The 10,943-nt window shown below is 48.1% G+C and overlaps 1 protein-coding gene across 7 annotated transcripts in view; it reads right to left on the reverse strand.

The window, feature by feature from the left end:
- Positions 1-10,895, reverse strand: part of ZDHHC3 (zinc finger DHHC-type containing 3) — a 59,541-nt gene extending 48,646 nt beyond the window's left edge. For 5 of the 7 annotated variants that reach the window (XM_027522585.1, XM_027522584.1, XM_027522582.1 and 2 more), the window contains exon 1: positions 10,643-10,768. The gene's annotated coding sequence lies outside the window, so the exon portion shown is untranslated. Of the gene's footprint in view, positions 1-10,633 lie in introns of all 7 variants that reach the window. The other 2 variants (XM_027522581.1, XM_027522587.1) reach the window with 2 other exon arrangements.
- Between the last annotated feature and the right edge of the window lie 48 nt (positions 10,896-10,943).

The following is a 10,943-nucleotide window of genomic DNA, read 5'->3' on the forward strand; positions in this document are numbered from 1 at the left end:
GGCAGAGTCCAGCTATATGCCTGGAGTTAATCACTTTATTTACTTTTTAAAAAATATTTATTTGGCTGCACCAGGGCTCCGTTGTGGCGTGTGGGATCTAGTTCCCTGACAAGGGACTGAACCCAGGCCCCCTGGGTTTTAGCCACTGGACCACCAGGGAAGTTCCATTCATCAGTATTTGTTGAGTGAGGGGCAAATCCTTATCAATCTATCACCTGGCCTCAGAACACTGACCAGAAGTCCATGCTTTGTGAACAAGGGTCAAAGGCATGACCATCACAGAAAAGTTCAGTATCAGATTATTAGAGCCCCCAAATATCTACTGTTCTTGATCTAATGAATATCCAAAGAACTCCAGACCCTCTCAGATTGCCAGCTGTTTTCCTGAGACAAGATACTACACTAAAGTCATGGGTTTCCCTGGTGGCTCAGCTGGTACAGAACCTGCCTGCCAATACAGGAGACACAAGAGATGTGGATTTGATGCCTAGGTCAGGAAGATCCCCTGGAGAAGGAAATGGCAACCCACTCCAGTATTCTTGCCTGGGAAATCTCACGGACAGAGGAGCCTGGCGGGCTACAGTCCATGGGGTTGACAAGAGTCAGATATGACTGAGTGCTCATGCATGCATACATACACACATATACATACACATATATACATGCACGCACGCACGCACACACACACACACACACACACACACACACACACGGCTTAGCTAAATCTAAACCGAAGTCCTATAGGCAACTCAAAGAACATTGTGAGGATTCCCTTCCAAAAACACCACACCCACTCACGCTCTCGTGTATACACATGCAACCAAGCACAGCATCCAAGCAGATCTTGGAACTGTATAGATTCAGAACCTCTCATGTTTTAGAAGAATGAACTTCAAGTAGGAAAGTATTTACAAGCCAGCCCTGCAACTGCAAAGATGAATAAAAGGTCCATTCCCTGGAAGCTTTGGAAAAGAATCTGATCAAGTAAAAAATGGATTTATCTATGTCTTTACTTAAATTTCAGTTAATTTGCATACTGATCCAAAAGGATTGTAAATTTTATACCCATGTTTGGATGATTCTCAGAAAAAGAATGAGCCATGAAGCATATGTTCGAAATGCTTCATAAAAACCAGAACGAGTCACTCAAGTTTTCCCCAAAGGTAAGCGTGTGGCCCAAAGGCAAGGTGCCTTACCTTCCCCTCTGCACTGCGCCCTGCAGGCCAGGAAGGCGTCCAGACAGGCAGAGCTGCTGGCCTGTTCTGGGGCTTGACCGAAGGGTCTACACGGTGTCTCTATATACGAGGGTCTGGCTTCCCCTGCCTGCCTCCTGTCTGTGTCATACTTAACTTTAACAAAAACAGAAGAAAAGAAAGGAAAGGAGGGAGAGAGGGAGGGGAGGAAGGAGCGGGGAGGAAGAGAGAGGAAGAAAGAAAGAAAAGAAACACATCATACCCCAAAAGCAAATCCTATACACATTAAAATTCACTAAGGGAACCAGGAAGTGGTCGGTAAGCTAAAGTGGCCTTCTTGTCTCATAATCAGACACCTTCTTATAAAACCCATTCATGTACAAACTCAGACTCCCAACAATGAGTCTCCATTTCAGAAAAAAGTTTTGGATTTGAAAACTCATGGAGGCTAACAGTTCCTCCGCTTACTACAACTGAGTACTACTGTACTAAAGCTGGCTGGTGTACTGCCTCTGGGCTTTCTGGATCTATTAAAAAAAAAAAAAAAACCACACACACCCACATACAGGATGACATAATCTATGTCACGGGCTTCCCTGGTGGCTCAGATGGTAAAGAATCTGCCTGCAATGAGGGAGATCTGAATTCAATCCCTGGGTTGGGAAGATCCCCTGGGGAAGGGAATGGCAACCCACTCCAGTATTCTGGCCTGGAGAATCCCATGGACAGAGGAGCCTGGCAGATACAGTCCATGGAGTCGCAAAGAGTCAGACACGACTGAAAAACTAACACACGCACACACACACACACAATCCATGTCAGAAACACGGGGAATCAGTAGAAACTACCATTCATTTGGGTCACACATTCATTGCTTTTTATGGGCATGTTTTATCATATGTTGCCACGATGAGAAAAATATTAAAACAAGACCACACATGAGATCAACTGGTAAAAACAGTTGCTATCTGAGTCAGAATTTTAGAGTGAGGAAGAACCATAAAGACCATCTAATAGATTTCAGTCAAACTCTTCTGCTTTCAGATGAAGAACAGTGGTGGGCACTAACAGGAACCGTGCACCCGTTAAGACCGAGGATGCACACAAACCAGCAGCTCTCAGCTCTCAGGCCAGCCTAGCACAGTAGCTTTTATCAGTCGTTGTGGAGATGGAAAGAAGGAGGTGTAGAGGCTTTTAATAATATTCCCCAGGTCAAAGAAAACCAGGATCCAAAACCAGCTCCGCCTGCCTCCACAGACCACGTTTTGAAAACGGTACGTGGCTGCTCTTCCTTTCTCTCTCTTTTTTTTTTTTTGCAAGAGGGGGCCAGGAGAATGACCAAGCAGAATACACAAGTTCTGCTTCCTACTTCCTTGCACACATTTCATGGTGCTAAGGAGAGGTCACGGCATTAAATGAAACTTAGCTTTAATGTTATCTTTCAAGCGACTGGGGACAACCAGTTCTCTAAACTTTGTGGCCTTCTTTTAAGAACCTGAGAAATGGACTCTAAGCAGACTTTCCTTGCACTCCTAGGAGCTTATAATACTGTTAAAAAAAAAAAAAAAAAGGAGCCTTCTTTCTTCTGTGAGCCATTTCACTGCCGATGGGCTGTCTCTTTAATGGGGCAAAGCACCCAGCCCTCAAATCCACGGCCTTTCGGGAAGAGACTGCTGGGACTAGCTGACCCCTTCCAGACTCTAGCCCAGGCTCCTCTACAGATGGATAAAGAAACGAAGCTCAAGGAGTCAGTTGGTTTCCATAGAACAGTTAGAGAGGTGGCTAACATCCTTTCTAGGTCTAATGGATGATATCGAATAATCGGGCTTCCCCGGTGGCTCAAAGGTAAAGAATCTATCTGCCAATGCGGGTTCTATCCCTGGGTTGGAAAGATTTTCTGGAGAAGGAAACGGCAACCCACTCTGGTATTCTTGCCTGGGAAATCCCAGGGACAGAGGAGCCTGGCGGGCTACAGTCCACAGGGTCGCAAAGAGTCAGACACGACTGAGCAACTAAACATCATCTACTAGTTGCTTATGCGGCCATCACCCTACATTAACCCCTCCTTCCAGGAAGTCTGCAACCCAGTAGGGAAAACCTTTAAAAAAGCAAAAGCATCTTACTGATTTAGCTAGCCAATTAATATCTGTCAGCCCGTTTGACACGCTCTAAGTATGTGGAACCCTCTGAAATCAGGTGAATGGTTCTCACTTGACACTGACCTGCCCTTGGCTTCTGTCAGGGTAGGTTCTGAGATGGGCATCTGGCTTGGCTGCTGCTCCAGCACAGACCACGTGGAAAGTGGAGCAGGGCCCTGACTCTCACTGAAGGTCTCACCTACTGGGCTGTATGCTGGACACTTCTCAGCCTGCTCGAGCCTCCCGTCCTACCTTGTAGGATAAGCACGCACTTTCCCACCCTCTTTTAGGGAAGATTAGCCTATGTTCACACTGCTGGGAAATTCCATGGACAGAGGAGCCTGGTGGGCTACAGGCCACGGGGTCACAAAGAGTTGGACACGACTGCGCAACTTCACTTCACTTCAGCCTATGTTCACACTGCTGGGAAATTCCATGGACAGAGGAGCCTGGCGGGCTACAGGCCATGGGGTCGCAAAGAGCTGGACATGAACCGAGTGATGAAACAAGAAAAACACTGCTAGGAAGCAGTGGAGACAGGATACACCCCCAGGCCTGTTCTCATCCCAGAGCCTACCTTTAACTGCTCTCTGTGATCGTTAACATTGCCCATTACCTAGAACCAGAAGGGGGAGGGGTGCTGGTGTTTCTGCCAGTGACCCTGGCTTACTTACAGTTTCAATCTCTTGCCCACACATGGTCACGGAAGAGATGGCACTATCGCGTGGGCCACGTGCAGCGCTGTTCACAGACCACAGAGCTGAACATAAGCATTTTGGGCCCTAAGGTGAGGCCTTGGCTGAACACCAACCAACGTTCAGAAGACTGGTCCTGCCTTAACTGAGGGAGCAGGAGGACTATGGAGCTTCAGCCAGAAGAGTCACCCTAAGATCGAGGCCCTAAAGTCTGCTTCTGCTGGGGGACACTTCCGGGAGGGCCAGGTTCCAGCACGCTGCTTGTTTGGGGGGAAAGCCCACCCATGCTAGGCTGAGAGCACCCAGCAAAGGGTCCCACCTGAGGGTGCTGAAAATGGCACCCGGCCCCACATTGTGCCATGTGCAGACATGCAGCCTCTGTGACATCACTCAGGCAAAAACCTGGCTTTTGTAGGGACTAAAAGCAACAGTGCTTGGAGGGATCTGAAAGACGAATTAAGGGAGGAGAAGAGAAAACCAGTTATGACCTTTGTGCCAGGCTTCAAGGAGGGTCCCTGCTGATTCCACTCACCCCAAGTCCTGTAAGTCCTGCAAGAGCAGGGCCTTGGAGGAGTCTGGCCCGAGGAAGCAAGGCTTCACATGTCCACTGCCCCTGTCTGCCAGGACGAATTGTTGGAGGGCTTTGGAGACAGATGAAAGTGGAATGAAGACTCGGTTTGGAGTCAAGCAGCCAGAATTCTACTCTGCACCTTGCTGCTCACTAACTCACAATTTGGGGTAAGACAGTTACCTCCATGGGCTCCATTTCCTCATCCATAAAGTAAGAGGGAAGACTAAGCTGACTGCTAAGGTCTGCTGCAGGACTCAGATTCTGATTTCTCTGTTCTCAGGAACAAATTCAACATCTCTGTTAATTTCTTGGATTTTTTAAAAATTATCAAAAGTATCCTTTAACGTCCTACCCCTATTCTTTGTTAATATTCAGAAAGAAACCCACCAACAACCGTTAGCAATTTTCCTGAGCATGTTCAATTTTTTCAATGAAATATGGCATGTAATTACCGCTTCCTTTGTTCTCTCATTTAATGTTTTGTGGAGTGGGAAAAGCACTATTAAAATACATCAAACATTAGAAAGTAGTTAAAGGAAAGTCTTAAATATAAAATTAAACATGACCACTTTTCAATGTTTAAATGTCTGTAAATCCAAGATCTACTGGGGCTTCTATAACCTGCTTAGAGAGGTCATTTTCGTGTAAAATGAGGTTTAGAGAGCTTGACCTGCTCAAAGTCACAAAGCAAGTTAGTGGCAAGGTCTGGCTCACTGGAAGAGATGCCCAGTAGTCTTTCCAGCATAGACCCTTATCTTCCTAGCCAACCCATCTTTCGAGATGCTCTGCTACCCCGTCTTGACTTAGAAACGCACACTCTGTACAAAGCGAAGTCCAAACTTACTGCACGGGAACTGCAGCCACAACTGCACTTGTCCCCCCAGGGCCACTGTCCAAAGGTGAAAAAGCAATCCTACCCAAGGGCATTTCAACCACTGAACCTGAACAGGAGGTATTCGTGTCTCAAATTGACCAGAAAATTTGAAGAGTTCAATCAACAAGTCTCTACATAGCTGAATGGTTACACTTTGGAGTGTGTCTATGAGTGCTCAGTCGTGTCTGACTCTTTGTGACCCCATGGACCGTAGCCCACCAGGCTCCTCTGTCCCTGGGAGTCTCCAGGCAAGAAAATAGAGCGGGTAGCCATTCCCTTCTCCAGGGGATCTTCCTGACCCAAGGATCGGACTCGTGTCTCTTGCATTACAGGCAGAATCTTTACTACTGAGCCACCAGGGAAGCCCATTCAATTCGGAGGAAACTGTGAATTGCCTAGATGAATGACTGGATTAGGTGGGACATGCAAGGTGGTCTTCTTACCTTTACAGTTGAGAGCCAGTAATAACCTGGTCATTTGTCTCTGGAAATGATTTAAAAATGAAAAACCAAACAAACAAAACAGGACGAAACCCGAGGTGGAGTGGTATTAACCTCCTTGGCTCCCCCAACAGGTCAATGGCCAGACTTTACACCTTCCTCAGGGGGTATGTGTGCGCATTAGTGGCTCAGTCATGTCCGACTCTTTGTGACCCCATGGACTGTAGCCCACCGGGATGTACGTGTGTTAAAATGTTTCTAGATAGGCTCGTCAGGACACATGAGCGCCCCTTTCTCATACTACATGCCCTCATGAAAGACATGGGCAGCACCCTGCCATTCTCTTAACATGAAACACCCAGGAAGACCCTTCCTCTACAGTAGAATAAGCTTTACCTGTGTATCCCCATCAATTTTCCTATCACTGGAATTACAAGGCATGGTTTCTACAATAGCGAGACAGACAGATCTGCGGGCCTGTGACAGGTTATTTATACTGAGTGTTCTTTAAGACAAGGCAGAGGCAGGACAAGTGCAAAGTGTTTAAAGGAAACAGAGCTACAGAGAAAACAATAGCTCTTTTTTTTTGGTAAAGATTGGTTTGATGTGGACCATTTTTTTAAAGTCTTTATTGAATTTGTCACAGTACCGTTTCTTTTTTTTATGTTTTGTTTCTTTGGCCACAATGCATGAGGGATCCTAGCTCCCTGACCAGAGATATGAACTTCCATCCCCTGCCTCAGAAGGTGAAGTCTTAACCCCTCTGCCAGGGCAGTCCCCAGCAATAGCTCACTTTTGCTTTTCTGGTGCTCTGCTTTGCTAAGTGGAGGAATGCAAAGGAAAAGGCCCAAAACTTGGCTTCCTCTGCTTAAGACCAGGAATACAGTGTTCCCTTGCTGAGATCTTAAGAGCTCTCTTTTAAGAGCTCTCTGCAATTTCAGCACCATGGACTCAGCAATGCCCCAAGCTCTCCCCTAAACCAACTTTTATTGCTGTAATTAACAAGGGTAGGTGGGACAGATTTCCTCTACAGCTGTAAAGTTATTGTTGCTGCCAGTGGCTAACAGCAGCTCTTTACCTGTTGCCCTTGATGCCTGGCCTGCCCAATTAGCACCTCATTCTAGCCAGGCCTCTCATCTAATTGCCATGTGTCTCAAGTGAGCACTTTATTTTATTGTCTTGTTCATGCACTAGTTCAAGAGCCTGGGCTCCCCGGTCAGAATACAATCTCCAGCTTCTCTTAGGCAGGTGTGTGTTTGCAGTTTCCTTATCACTGCAGGCCCACGGGAACACTAGGGACACACAGCCATGCAAACAAATACTTCCTGATTGTTTGAAGAGCTTCTTAGATATTTATTCTGGGAATAAGCACGTGGCTGGAATCTGGGTCTCCACGCCTATCTCAGCCCTCTACCAGATCTACTGGCCTTCTCTGCTGTTGAGGGCTCTCGCCTACATTGAGTTAAGCTCTACTTGGTCTGTATGTAACCTTTCCCCTTACCTAAAAGAGCTGGCTGAAACAGACACAGGGGCTTCCTACAAGCACCACCCTCAACATTCCCCTAGAGAAAGGAACACATTCCTTGCTTTTGGAATTAAAACTAACTATAGCTTATATGGCATTACCACTCCCATAACAAATATATTGTTTAGCTGCTCAGTCGTGTCTGACTCTCTTTCGACTCCATGGACTGTAGCCCACCAGGCTCCTCTGTCCATAGGGTTTCCCAGGCAAGAAAACTGGAGTGGGTGCCAGGCTCCTCTGTCCATAGGGTTTCCCAGGCAAGAAAACTGGAGTGGGTTGCCATTTCCTTCTCCAAGGGCTCTTCACCACACAGGGATCGAACCCATATCTCCTGCATTGCAGGTGGATTCTCTACCACTGAGCCACCTGGGAAACTGACAAGAAACAAGGTGAAGTGTGAAAGTCAAAGGTGCTCAGTTGTGTCCTACTCTTGCGACCCCATGGACTACACAGTCCGTGGAATTCTCCAGGCCAGAATACAGGAGTTGGTAGCCTTTCCCTTCTCCAGGGGATCTTCCCAACCCAGGGATCGAACCCAGATCCCCCGCATTGCAGGCGGATTCTTTACCAGCTGAGCCACAAGGGAAGCCCATAAGAAACACAGTTCAGTTCAGTTCAGTAGCTCAGTCGTGTCCAACTCTTTGCGACCCCATGAATCACAGCACGCCAGGCCTCCCTGTCCATCACCAACACCGGGAGTTCACTCAGAAACACAGGCTTCCTTCAAATGCTCTGGTGAATGAAATGAAAGGGGACACCTGCATAAGGGGGTGGTTAGGAATGTAGGTATGGGATCGAGGTTGTCTGCTCTCAAATCCTGACTCTACTGCTTCCCAGTTACGTGACCTGGGACCTTGGTCAAGACAATCTCTCTGTACCTCAGTTTCCCAATCTGTAAAATAGGATAATAGCACCTGCCTCACAGGGCTATTGTTAATAGGAATGAATCAGTTAGTCTTTGTGAAGTGCTTCAGAACAGAGTTGGGCACATAGTAAGCACTATTATGCTTCAGTTATTATTAGATATAATTAATAAGAATACAGAGATTTAGGACAGACGGACCTACAAATCAGTATGCACGCAAAAGAATCTGACAGTGATGGGAAAACAAGCTGGTTAATAGAATAATATGCCATCCTTGGTGTTTTGATTTTCTGGCAAACGTACAGTCTTTGAACTGCTTCAGTAAACCAAAAAGAACTCTGAATTTATGGGGTTTTGAAATATCTAATGTATGATCACAACCAATGTGATAAAAAATGTTCTGGCTGCATTAAAGTACAACAGTCAGTGAAGGTGTCATTGTTTTAGCAGAGAATTTAAAACGAACATTCGATTGTTTGTATCTCTTGTATCGATTTAGGCTAACATGTCAGACATTGTTTGTAATGTTATTTAGCAAATACTGCCAATCCTTCTCCAGCAGAGAATCTTTAGTCATTTATCTGGGAAACACTTCAAATGTATGTTCTATAGTTTTAAAGACACACTGAAAGATTTTTACATAAATATGATCCCATGGTATCCAAACTCAGAATTTTCTTTCCCTGTCTTTTCTGATCTATTCGCTGCCACTTTTTAAACCCTTGATCCTCTTAGATATCCTACCTATTAAAATTTCACATCCGGGTCTCTTCTTTCGGAGCGATCTCGAGCGCAAGACACCATTTCTCACATCAGAAGTCCCCTGTTAGCTCATCACCCAGGTGCTCATTAGAATCCAGGTGTTCAATCACACAAACGCCTCAAGGTGCATTTGTCCCAACAGGTGGGGCACCTGTACTCTCATGAAGGAGGAAACTCTTCTGGGTTTACCTCTCCGAGTTTCCCGGAGGGCAAAATTCAACACTGCAAGACATCCTCCCTATAGGTACGCCAGCAGAGAGTTACGGAGAGACGCCCAAAACAACTAAAGGTCCAGTCTACTAAGCAGAGATCATTTATTTGGGGGCTCCGCAGTTTAGCGCTTCAGAATGTGGGCAGGTACTTCCTCTCCATACCCTCTTCAGAGGGTATACCACCTCCCTATCCCACTATGTTCCCTGGTGCCACTGTTACAGCTCTTCACCACCACGTTTATGCTGGGTCTGGAGCCTTCCCTCTGCCTGGGAGCTTCTCTGGGCAGAAGCTGTGTTTCACTTGTCTCAGTGTCTCAAAGCTAGCACAAAGCTCATCAACAGTAGGCTCCCAAGAGTTATATGTGAAACTGTATTGAGGCTACTATCTGGGACCCGACCATTCTTTGGACGATCAAGCAGTCAAGGGTTAGTTTCACCATTCTTTGGACGATCAAGCAGTCAAGGGTTAGTTTCACTTCTGACAACAGGGAGGTTCCTCAAAAGTGGGGCACTTGGAAAAGTCATCAGATGCCCTCGTTGCTACTATCGTTTTGGGTTAATTTTCCTCCATTTATCTATGTGGCTCCTTTAAAATCTGTTTCCTGCCTTATCAACTCCGCCTTAATGGGCTCCTTCAGTGACCCCACGTTCACCTTGCAGGTATCCTTTCTGGGTATTCAAGGCCCATATTCCTACTTGGTCACGACCGAGGCCGGCATTTTTTTTTTTTTTTTGTCCACGGTTCCCAGCGATCACCCGGTCAAGCCAGGGCTTCCAGTCCCTGCTGGAAAGCGCTGGGGACGTCGGGGCACTGCGCCCCCGCAACCCTCCCGCCAGCGCTGATCAAGACTCTCCCCTCTACTCTCTTTGGGACAAAGCTCCGGCAACCATCCGGGGCATAGGGATCCTGCAAGGCTCCGGGGGGTCAGCGTTCGGTCAGCCAGCCCCAGAGACAGCGGGGGTGGGGGTGGGGGAATCCCTGGGGTGCAGCTGAAGACATCTCGGGACTAGACGGGCATTCACTCCCGGCCCAGATCCTTATCACCGAGAACGACCTAAAGAGAGCTTGATCGCTTCTTTCCTCCCCACCATCCCATGGGCCAGAGAAATACAACACATGAGGGCAGGAAGGAGAGCCAAGAGACAGCCTCTCTCAGGCCAATCGCGACGTCCGGCACCTCTGACTTGGGGTTGGTCTCTTTCTTCAACACACACGCACACACACGACCGGCCACTTCAACTCCAGCTCTGAGCAAACTGCGCCGCACGCCTCTTCCACCGCTAGTCCTTCGAGCTCCGGCCCCGGCCCGCGCCTGTCGTCTCGCCCCAGCTTTCTCACCCGATCCCAGTTTCCTCACCCGACTGACCGTGAAGCCGGAGGCAGTTCCCCAGTCCCAGGCCCCCCTGGTGGGGCTCCGGCTGCCGCTGCCGTCGTCGCTCCCCTTTCAGCCCTCGACCTGGGACCCGGCCCTGGGCTGCAGCGATGGCTCCCCGGCACGAGGCGCCGCGGCTCCCTGGACTCGGCCAGACACAGGGCGGCGCGCAGGAGAAGCCCATCGAGCTCCCCGGCGGTGGTGGCGGCGGCGGCGGCAGCTGCAGGAGCGGCCGCCGCGCAGGCTGATGACGCATGGGCGCGGGGTTGGGGGGGGGGGTCGTGCCTGGCGGCGG

Source organism: Bos indicus x Bos taurus, chromosome 22 (genome assembly GCF_003369695.1).
Source record: "Bos indicus x Bos taurus breed Angus x Brahman F1 hybrid chromosome 22, Bos_hybrid_MaternalHap_v2.0, whole genome shotgun sequence".
In the NCBI taxonomy this organism is placed as follows: domain Eukaryota; kingdom Metazoa; phylum Chordata; class Mammalia; order Artiodactyla; family Bovidae; genus Bos; species Bos indicus x Bos taurus.